We start from the raw sequence: 11,351 nt of genomic DNA, 5'->3' as shown, positions 1-11,351 counted from the left end.
AAGGACCTGCTAAAAAATTGGAGCTTGTTTCAATGTGTAAGATTTGTGTAATTTGTGATAAAGTTATATTACACAGATATGCTTTTACAGCAGCGTTGTAGAGATTACGGCGTAGGTTATCTATATAATTTAGCTTGACAATTATCCAATCGTTGCAGCTGGATCATACAATGGTCTAAGGTTCAGCAACTGTCACAGAACAATCAACCCAAGTTATTTTCTACAGCAATTAATTCACTTAGTGTGGAATAAGAAAACATCATATGCATGCGCAGCTTTATGCAGTAGGGGAGCCAAAAGAGTGAGTAAGGCTGTAAGTAATGGTAATATCTGCTGGCAGGGTCACTTTGAGTAAAGATAGCACCTCCGAATCATCCTAATCTGCGTCATCACACCAAACCAGGGCTGTAACTAGGCTGTGCCAGGGAGCAATGCTGAAGGGGGGCGCAGTTTATGATATTTTAGGTTTATTTGGTTAAAATTGAGGCCTGGCGGGGGGACCGAAATATTGCTTCTCGCCCCAGGCACTAAATTTTAAGTTATGGCTCTGCACGAAACCACAGACACATCCAGATTTTACCAGGAGTTTGGTAAAGTGTTAACTTGTACTCACACTGTACTAGGGGATGCCATGGCTAGCTAAGATGTATCAAAACGTTCTCTATGCAAAGTGATGGTTAAACAATGCACACGAGAAGAGCATGCCTCTCATATCTTTCTGGCTTAATTCATTTAAAGATGATTGCTTTGGTCCTTACTTTCAGATTTTCTGAGTAAATGGGCAGCACAGTGGTTAGCATTGCTGTTTCACAGAGCTGGAGTCATGAGTTTGAGTCCAACCAGGGCGCTCTCTCTTTCTGAGTAGAGTTTGTATGAGTTAGCCTGGGTTTCATCCCACAGTCCAAAAACATACTGGTGGCGTCTGAGAAAATGGACACTAAAGTGTGTACATGGCAGAGAGTTAGGCTGTTAGCTCCAAAGGGGCAGGGACTGAATTATTATATATATCCTCTGTACAGCGCTTCACAATATGATCAGCATTATGTAAGTAATTCATTATAGCACCCTGGGAAGGTTCAAGTTTTCACCTGTGAATATCTCTTTAAACTAACACACAGCTAGTTATGCAGATTTAACAAAACACTACAAATGACCAAAACTTGCAATACTGTGAAAAAAGTAGGAACGAGACACATTTGGAAGCCCCTTTAAACACATTTGGAAGACACTTTAAACGGATCCCCTAATAGACAATGCATGTTGCAGGGTTATTGTAAACCATATATGACAAGTACATGTTTTGCGCCTGCAGAGGAAACAGTGGTCCCGCAAAATCACCATTCATGCCCCGAACCGGGAGATACGTCCGCGAACGCAGCCCTGTTGGCCTCGTCTTCGAACGCAAAGGACACGTACTTCAGCCTACGATTTTGAGGATTGAAAAGGGCAGAGAAGGGGCGTTTTTTCCATAGTCAATGTACATTAGGGTGTGCCAAACTCAAGCGCACGGAGCCATATCCAAATCCAGCTCTGAGCGTTTCGGAGTTACGTGTTCTTCGTGTTATGTTATGTGTTCTTAGTGTTCTTATGTGTTCTTCTTATGTAGTTCTTCTGCTGTATCTCTTGCTTCAGCTACATGGTTAGACCTGATCAGTAGTGATGATGGCAGGTGTCACGGTTGGCTTACAGTAAATTGATCCCTAGGCTCTGCTGAACATGGCTAAGCCCACCCACGGGCGCGGAGTCTAACAGACAGGTGGGTTTCACCAGGAACCCCCGCAAGGAGGTATGGTCTTGGCTGCACCAAGTCTGCAGGTCGCGGTCCCATGAGTGAGTGTACAGCAGAACGATGTGGGGGAGCCAGGAGAAGTGGATGGAGATGATGGAGTTTACAGATGAGTGGTATAAATACAGGCACAACAATAATATAGGCTGATGGTCCGCAGCCAATGAGAATAGGTGCTCTGTGGTATAACAACGAGAGGACAGAGGCTGTCACTATGAAGTACTCTGGAGATGGTAATGGAAGTACTGGAGCAGCAATAGTTCAACACAGCCAGAGGCTGAAGGCTTACTGGAGTGGTGGAGGTAACCCGTAGTAACAGCTGATGAGTCCTAGATGAAATAGCGGCTCTGAGTGGTAGTGATGAGAGAACTGGAGCTGTCACTATGAAGTACACTAGAGATGGTAATAGAGGTACTGGAGCAGCGATAGTTCCACATGGCCAGAGACTGAGAGCAGACTGGAGTAGTGGAGGTAACCCATGGTAACAGCTGATGAGTCACAGATGTAGCGGCTCTGAACGGTAGTGATGAGAGAACTGAAGCTGTTACGATGAAGTACACTGTAGATGGTAATAGAGGTACTGGAGCAGCGATAGTTCCACATTGCCAGAGACTGAGAGCAGGCTGGAGTAGTGGAGGTAACCCGTGGTAACAGCTGATGAGTCACAGATGTAATAGCGGCTCTAAGCGGTAGTGATGAGAGAACTGGAGCTGTCACGATGAAGTATACTGGAGATGGTAAGAGGGGTACTGGAGCAGCGATAGTTCAACACGGCCAGAGACTGAGAGCAGACTGGAGTAGTGGAGGTAACCCGTGGTAACAGCTGATGAGTCACAGATGTAGTAGCGGCTCTGAACGGTAGTGATGAGAGAACTGAAGCTGTTACGATGAAGTACACTGTAGATGGTAATAGAGGTACTGGAGCAGCGATAGTTCCACATGGCCAGAGACTGAGAGCAGGCTGGAGTAGTGGAGGTAACCCGTGGTAACAGCTGATGAGTCACAGATGTAATAGCGGCTCTAAGCGGTAGTGATGAGAGAACTGGAGCTGTCACGATGAAGTATACTGGAGATGGTAAGAGGGGTACTGGAGCAGCGATAGTTCAACACGGCCAGAGACTGAGAGCAGACTGGAGTAGTGGAGGTAACCCGTGGTAACAGCTGATGAGTCACAGATGTAGTAGCGGCTCTGAACGGTAGTGATGAGAGAACTGGAGCTGTCACGATGAAGTACACTGGAGATGGTAATAGAGGTACTGGAGCAGCGATAGTTCAACACGGCCAGAGACTGAGAGCAGGCTGGAGTAGTGGAGGTAACCCGTGGTAACAGCTGATGAGTCATAGGTGTAATAGCGGCTCTAAGCGGTAGTGATGAGAGAACTGGAGCTGTCACGATGAAGTATACTGGAGATGGTAAGAGGGGTACTGGAGCAGCGATAGTTCAACACGGCCAGAGACTGAGAGCAGACTGGAGTAGTGGAGGTAACCCGTGGTAACAGCTGATGAGTCACAGATGTAGTAGCGGCTCTGAACGGTAGTGATGAAAGAACTGGAGCTGTCACGATGAAGTACACTGGAGATGGTAATAGAGGTACTGGAGCAGCGATAGTTCCAAATGGCCAGAGACTGAGAGCAGACTGGAGTAGCGGAGGTAACTCGTGATAGCAGCTGAGGAGTCATAGGTGTAATAGCGGCTCTGAGTGGTAGCGATGAAAGAACCAGAGCTGTCACGATGAAGTACACTGGAGATGGTAAGTGAGGTACTGGAGCAGCGATGGTTAGCACAGACCACGAACTGAGACTGGAACATTCTAATAAATGTTTTTCATGAATTAAAAAGCAGTTAAAAAACTTTTTTTACTGTTTGATTATTAATGCCTATATTATTTACAGTTGGCATTAATTATATCTTATCTTTTTTGTGTGTTCTTGGCGATTTTATAATCCACATAGGTATTGGGCGTATCCTGCAGCATCTTGTGTAGTAGGGCACATTAGACCTACACCTGAATTCAACAGCCCAAGTATCTTGAGATCCGTGCTTTGATGAATTTGGGAGTGCGCAAAGCCTAAATACATGCATGTAACACTAACTGCTGGTTGCGCTCAGTATCCGTGCCTTGATGAATCAGGCTCTATATGTTTTTACTGGGCTCACATAGTGCCTTAGAGAGGGATATTGTCACGGTTGACAAGGCTGGATTTTGGATCCCTAGGCTCTGCTGGGCATGGCTGGGCCCACTTACAGACGCGGAGTCTAACAGGAAGGTGGTTTTCACCAGGAACCCCCGCAAGGAAGAATGGATTAGCTGCACCAAACCTGCAGGTCGCGGTCCCGCGAGTGAGTGGACAGCAGAGTGATGTGGAGGAGCCATGAGATGCTAGGAGGCAGACACTGGTACCAGAAGGTAAGTAGTAGAGACACTGGAACTGCGGTAATACAATGTCGGCCACCTGAGATGGTAGAGATACTTGGAACAGCGATAGTTCAACACAGGCCACAAGCTGAGGACAGGCTGAAGTAGCGGTGGTAACTCGGGACAACAGCTGAGGATTCGCAGTAGCAGCTCTGAGAGGTAGCGATGAGAGAACACGAAGCTGTCACTATGTAGTACTCAGGAGATGGTAATAGAGATACTTGGAACAGCGAAAGTTCAACACAGGCCACGAGCTGAGCTGACTGTCGGGAACAAACGCAAACCACAAGGAAGACAGGAACCAGAACCACAGCCTGCAGGAAGTGAGCTTGAAGAACAGGCATCAGACAGGTGAATCCAGGAGGTTTAAATAGTGCTCCATAATTCCATAGCCAATGAGGGAAGGGAGTAAGTCTTAAAGGGGAACAGACTTTGCACTTGCGCAGATCTGACTGCAGAGTAACGTATGGTATGAGCCTGATGCCAGGATATGCCGGTTTCATGGTCTGTGAGAGGCAGGTAACGAGACAGGTACCCATATTCGGGACCGGAGCGTGACAGTACCCCCCCTTTTAAAAGTGGCCACTGGACGCTTTGATGGAGTCTTGCGCGGAAACTGAGCATGGAATTTTCAGCCACACCCATTGCTAACTGGTGCATAAAATCCAGCATACAGCCATGCAATCTCCATAGTCAAACATTAGCAGTAGAATGGGTCGTACTGAGTAGCTTATTGACTGTCAATATGGCACTGCCATAGGATGCCACCTTTCCAGCAAATTATTTAGTCAAATTTCTGCCCTGCTAGAGCTGCCCCGGTCACCTGTAAGTGCTGTTATTGTGAAAGTGGAAAAATCTAGGAGCAACAACGGCTCAGACGTGAAGTGGTAGGCCACACAAGCTCACAGAACGGGACCGACAAGTGCTGAAGTGCGTACCAAGTAAAAATCATCTGTCCTCAGTTGCAACACTTACTACCAAGTTCCAAACTGTCTCTGGAAGCAACGTCCGCACAAGAACTGTTCGTCTGGAGCTTCATGGATTGCCATGGCCGAGCAGCCGAACACAAACCTCAGATCACCATGCATTCGCTGGAGTGGTATAAAGCAGACCTTCATTGGACTTGGAACACCTTTGGGATGAATTGGGAAGACAACTGCGAGCCAGGCCTCATTGCCCAACATCACTGCCCGACATTCATGCTTTTGTGGCTGAATGGATGCGAATCCCCACAGCCATGTTCCAAAATCTAGTGAAAAACCTTCCCAGAAGATAAGGGGGTACCAACTCCATATTAGTGCCCATGGAAGTTCAACAAGCACTCATTGATGTGATGTTCGGCTGTCCACATTCTTTTGGTTATGTAACGTAGGTTAAGAGCCCTTGGTTTATAGTGTGTTGGTCCTCACTGGCAGGAAAGTAGTTAACAGGGGTCTCTCTCCTCCTCGAATCCCCAGCTGTGACGTGTTAGCCCCCAGCTGCTAACATCTGTCCAAACAACAAACTTCTGAGCCACCAACCTCGTCAACTTACTCGTTTATTTGTGATCCCATACATTAGTTTTTGTTTCTATGGCAAAATAATTCTAAATATCCTGAATTCTACAGGAATTTTCCGAGGCTTAAAAACCGACCACCAACAGCCTTAATTTGTTTTACTAAATGCTGCAAACGTTCAGTAGATCACACAGTAACTCTTTCCTCCTTACACATTCAGAACTTTTTGGATTACCCTGTTTAGTCACTGCCACTAGACCCTGTCAGGTTTTGTACCCCGTGTAGCTCAGTTTTCCCAAGAGAGTCCAAATTTCTACCACTGAAAATCTTTTACCCAGGATGCTTATTTTTCCCATAACGCTTCTCTGTGCTTGGCACTTAAAAGAGAGGAAAAGGTAACTACTATAGACTTAAGTTTTCCTGTCTGTAATGGTTGCTGAAAGTGAACTGTGCAGCTAGTATTCTAAGCAATGGATCCCCGAGGTTGGTGGATCAGGGATCAAAGCAGGGACAACTGCAGAGCTCTAGTACAGAGAGGCTGTCAAAGCAGGTGTAATGAAAGTTTGAGGTTCTTTAATAATGAATGTTCATAGTAAAATAGATGGCATAAGTTTAGCATTAAAAATCAGGAAAAGTGTCAAGGGTTAATCTGTGGAAGTACACTGCAATCGTAGTCAGTTCACCAGCCACGGCAAATCAGGTAATCACAACATAAGCAGGACTGGCCTCGGTGTTAGTAATCACTGGAAAAAGCAGCCCTGATTCATGTTCGGACGTAACTTGAGCATAGTTCCATCCGTATTCAAATCCATACAGATCTTAAGATACATTTCCATTTGAATCTGGGTGTAATAGCGCTCAGCCTAAACGTTACTTGCCGTATGTAGACAAGACACAGTACGGGATACGTACAAGTGTATGTACAATATAAGGTCACATCAGAATGCATAAACAAAGTTATAAAATAAAAGTACAACTCAACAGTATCATTAATAAAAATATGGATTTAAAAAAGTATGTATTGTTTTAAATGAAATAAATAAAGATGTTTTTGGTGCTTACTGTACATACAGTGTGTTTTATAGTCTATATTATCCTATTTTTCAAATAGAGACGATGCTGTGTCAGTCATCACTATCAGTCGGCATTTACACCTGGTCTGCAGCTGGTGTAAATGATGTTACTAAAACCAAGATATGCTTTGCAAATGGACGTATGTCTCAACATAGGTTCAACAAATTGGGAGAACCAGGATTTGCAGTCGAGAACAGTTCAAGGGTCTGGTACACAGAGTAACATTGTGAATAATCAAGAACGCTAGACACTGGCGACGGGCACACAATAATCTGGCAAACTGGTGGTCAATATATATACTGGTGGGCTAATATATAACATCTCAGTGTACCCTGTGGTGATGATAACGTCAGAGCCGAGGATATAAAAAGAAGCCTTAATTACGCCTGAGAGCTGTTTACACATAGAGGTCAGACCAGACAATGTGGCCAAAGAGTGGACCCTGAAACTCGCATCCCCTGTCCTCCCACACCGCAGTCTGCAAGCCAAGTGCTAAAATCTAAGACCTATACTTCATCTAAATCTTCACCTAAATCTAAGACCTATACTTCACGGCACAATGTTTAAAATGATCAGCTTTTGAAGCAAACCCTGTATGACCATATCTGCCCGAAACTTAAAACAAAGTTGCTCCGGTGTGTTACATCTTTTCTTTCCATCACTAAATTTTGAGTTTCAGTGGTATACTTTCCCCATGCCATATCTGGGAACAAATCTCCGTACACAGTAAATTACCTTGGCATCATGCTTAAATGGCTCAAACTCTTCAAGGACTGGTCAAAATACTATATATGTTCTCCCCGTGTTAGTGTGGGTTTCCTCCCATACTCCAAAAACATACTGGTAGGTTAATTGGCTGCAATTAAATTGTGCTTAGTCTCTCTCTGTCTGTGTGTGTATGTTAGGGGATTCAGATTGTAAGCTCCAAAGGGACAGGGACTGATGTGAATGAGTTATCTGTGCAGCGCTGCGGAATTAGTGGTGCTATATAAATAGATGATTTATGGTAGGCTGCACAGGAGTTCACACCTGCACTGGATGACAGTAGGTTCTCCTAGTGTCTCGGGATTTGTGAAGCGGTGGCAATGTGCTGTCTGGCTGCTGAATTCAGTGGGGGTATGACTTTTTGGACACACAGCATTGGCACATTTACTGAAATCTTTACAACTGGGCAGATCTCCTCCCCTGGAAACCCACTTTCCTACTTTTTAATCAACGACAGAGACAAACCAACCTTCTCATCTCTTCATAACCAGTTCTGACATATCAGCTATTAGTGCCAGACGCTTTTTATAGAATCATCTGAACAATATTTAGGTTCTTGTCCATCTTACAAAACTGTAAATAATATTTCCCAGGCCAATTTCCAGGTGTACCACCATCAATGAAACCTTTTAGGAGACCATCATCAGATTGTGCATACTACCTACTGGATTCCACATATGTAATCCAGATCCTTTGTGTTTTGGGGCTGTTGACCATATTGGTGATATTTTACACATCTGGTGGAGCTGGCCAACAGCCTGTGAGTTTTAGAAAAATATTGAAGGACTTATTATTAGGAACAAGAAACACCTTGTTGTCTTCGTTACCTGGTCAGCTCTTTTGAACGACTCGGGATCTAATAAACGTTGGAGGAAGCTTATTGTTTGTTCACTTATCCGTATCCAATGGGCAATCACTAAGAACCAGTACACGGTGGTTGTCCCAGTTGATCAAATTACCCAAAATGAATGACAATTATGGTCAAAGAAATACTGTATTGTAGAGCAGAAGGTAGGCCTTTGATCACGAGAGAGATAAGGCATAATAGTGGCCTGGGAGTGAAGGACGGCATTTTTCTCTCTTATTTTTTGTGTTCCTGTCTCTAGACCACCATGAAATATTTCCTTACTCGGTTGGGCTTTTGACCCCATCCACCTTGAGATACTGTCTTTGGCCTTGACTCTTCTGTTTATTCTGTTTTTTTGGATGTAATGTTTCTTTGTGCCAATGTGAAAAGTTACTAAAAGAGTTTAATTCCTTTATTAAATGAATGATTCTGACGAGTCACATTATAACCTCATTATCTAAGACCTCTGGGAAGAGATGAAGTAAATAAATGTCTATTTTATTGATAGTGAACGTGATAGTTTTCACTTGTCGGCCCTGGACCTGGAATGGGGTGAAAATGTGTGTGTGTGTGTGTATATATATATATATAGAGAGAGAGAGAGAGAGAGAGAGAGCGAGCGCAGAAATGGGGGTGGTAAAGGAGCTCTTGTACTATGATTGTAACCCATTGTCATAGAGAAACTGGTTCACACAACCTCAAGTTAAAGCTATATTACCACCAAAGAAAACAAAGTCCTAAAGTGGACCCTCCACCTAATAAGAATGAGGCCGCTATATGCAGCGTTTGTTTCCAGGGCCCTGCCAATGGCGGTAGGAGTAGAGCTGAAGAAGCAGTCACAAGCCGTAATATCTTGATTGTGATTGGACCTCCCACCTCACCCCCAGATTTCAAGGAGGGAGGGGAAGTCCAGAGAAAATCATGTAATAGCCTATTGGGTATCACATAATTTCACAGGCAACTAGCGAGTTAGTGGGGGTTGCACGGGACAACCCCCAATAGTGTGGGGGGGGGGGCAGTAGTAGCAGCACTGGTAGGACTTGTGGTTGCACAATTGTCAGGGGGACCACATGTTAACTTTCTGTATTGTATAGTACAATATACAATATTAAACGGCACAATACGTGGTGTTTCCACACTGGTTATACAGCACCAGTTGTTCGTCAGAAGTCTGTGAGGCGAAGAGGAACAGATCACTTCTTAGAATTGGTTTTCTCAGTAACAGCCAGGATAACATACATCTTTATTCACTTATAAAAGAAAACACGCAGGGCCGAGGGGTGATTATTTACTCTGGAGAGAGGGGTTTCTGTGGGAGGGAAATCAGCCAAGAGATACTGGTTATACAGAGAGCCTGGATAGTCAGCATCGCTGCACAAATTCCTTTTATTAGGGTATGTCTGAACACGTCTTATCGTACTATGATGAAAACAGAATGATGGCTTTCAGGACAGGCTGATAAATGCATTAGGATTTGCAGTATGGCCTACTTTGTTTTCTATTATATCTACTTTTTTTTAGTTGCCTTTTAAAAGGTCAATGTGCTAACCAGATGCTGGTGTCAGTCCTTAAGTATTCATTTGCTAGGCTCACCCCACTGGTGTGATGTCACATTAGGACAGACACCTAGGGGGTAAATGTATTAACCTCTGGTTTCTTCAACTCGCGGTAGTTCGGCGCTTAAATTTAAAGCGGCACTGCCTTGTAAAGGGAAACTTCCCTTTACAAGGCAGCGCCGCTTTAAATTTAAGCGCCGAAGACGCCGAACTCCCGCGAGTTGAAGAAACCCCGGAGGTTAATACATTTACCCCCTAGATGTGATCTATACTACATGAATCTTTTTTTCATACCCTTGAAGTGAGTAGGACATCAAATTCAGTATTTTAAAAAATACTTTAAGTGATTTTTATACTGTGAACCTTTATAACATATTTCATATAAGTACATTTCTGTTTATTGTATGGGGAGCTTTATCTTATTTCGATGAAAAGCGGTGAGAATTGTTACTTATATATTTTAAATAAATCCATCAATGTAAATCTCTTTCAAGTATTCATGTGTATATATGTATAGCTATCTATCTTTCTGTGTATGTATATGTATATTATATATATATATATATATATATATATATATATATATATATATATACACACATACACAGAGAGAGAGAGACTCAATTTTATTGGTTGATGCAAATATCTAGATCAGCCAATCACATGGAAGCAACTCACTGCATAAAAGCATGCAGACATGATCAAGAGGTTCAGTTGTTGTTCTGCCCAAACAGCAGTATGGGGAATAAATGTGACCTAAGTGACTTTGACCATGGAATGATTATTATTGCCGGTTTCAGTATCTCAGAAACTGCAGATCTCCTGGGATTTTCACGCACAACATTCTTTAGAGCTTAGAGTATGGTGCACAAAACAAACAATATCAACTGAGTGACAGTTCTGTGGGTGAAAGCGCCTTGTTTACGAGAGGGGTCAGAGGAGAATGGCCAGATTGGTTCAAGCTGCCAAGATGGAGACGGTTACTTAAATATCAATGCGTTACAACAATCGTGTGCAACAGGGCATCTCTGAACAGCAGCATTTCGAACCTTGAAGTGGTTGAACTCTGGACCAGAAGATCACACCGGGTTCTGCTCCCGTCAGCTGAGAACAGGAAACAGGCTACAGTGGGCACGGCCTTTACTTACTGTGATATCAGTGTAATGGTAAGAGGGCTGTGTAAGGCTCACTAGACCACTGTCTAAGGGCAGAACAGATGTCAAAAATGTCTGTTATCAGCAAAGAAAAATCGAGGTGGAATGACCCAATGACAATGGTGTAACAGAGAATTGTTTAGGACAGTGTTGCCATATTGATCCCTGGCAGGACCAGCATGGGTGAGAAATGTTCTGTGTACAAGGGGCGTGGCCAACGCCTGGGCCTGCACTAATGGTGGCAGGGGTCGTTGGG

The 11,351-nt window shown here is 43.9% G+C and overlaps 1 protein-coding gene across 2 annotated transcripts in view; it reads left to right on the top strand.

Annotated features, from left to right (window-relative positions):
- PRUNE1 (prune exopolyphosphatase 1) overlaps positions 1-11,351 on the top strand; it is a 260,920-nt gene that overhangs the window by 31,124 nt on the left and 218,445 nt on the right. The window lies entirely within an intron of this gene.

This window comes from Mixophyes fleayi, chromosome 12 (assembly GCF_038048845.1).
Source record: "Mixophyes fleayi isolate aMixFle1 chromosome 12, aMixFle1.hap1, whole genome shotgun sequence".
NCBI lineage: Eukaryota > Metazoa > Chordata > Amphibia > Anura > Limnodynastidae > Mixophyes > Mixophyes fleayi.
This window is presented reverse-complemented; position numbering and strand designations above follow the sequence as displayed.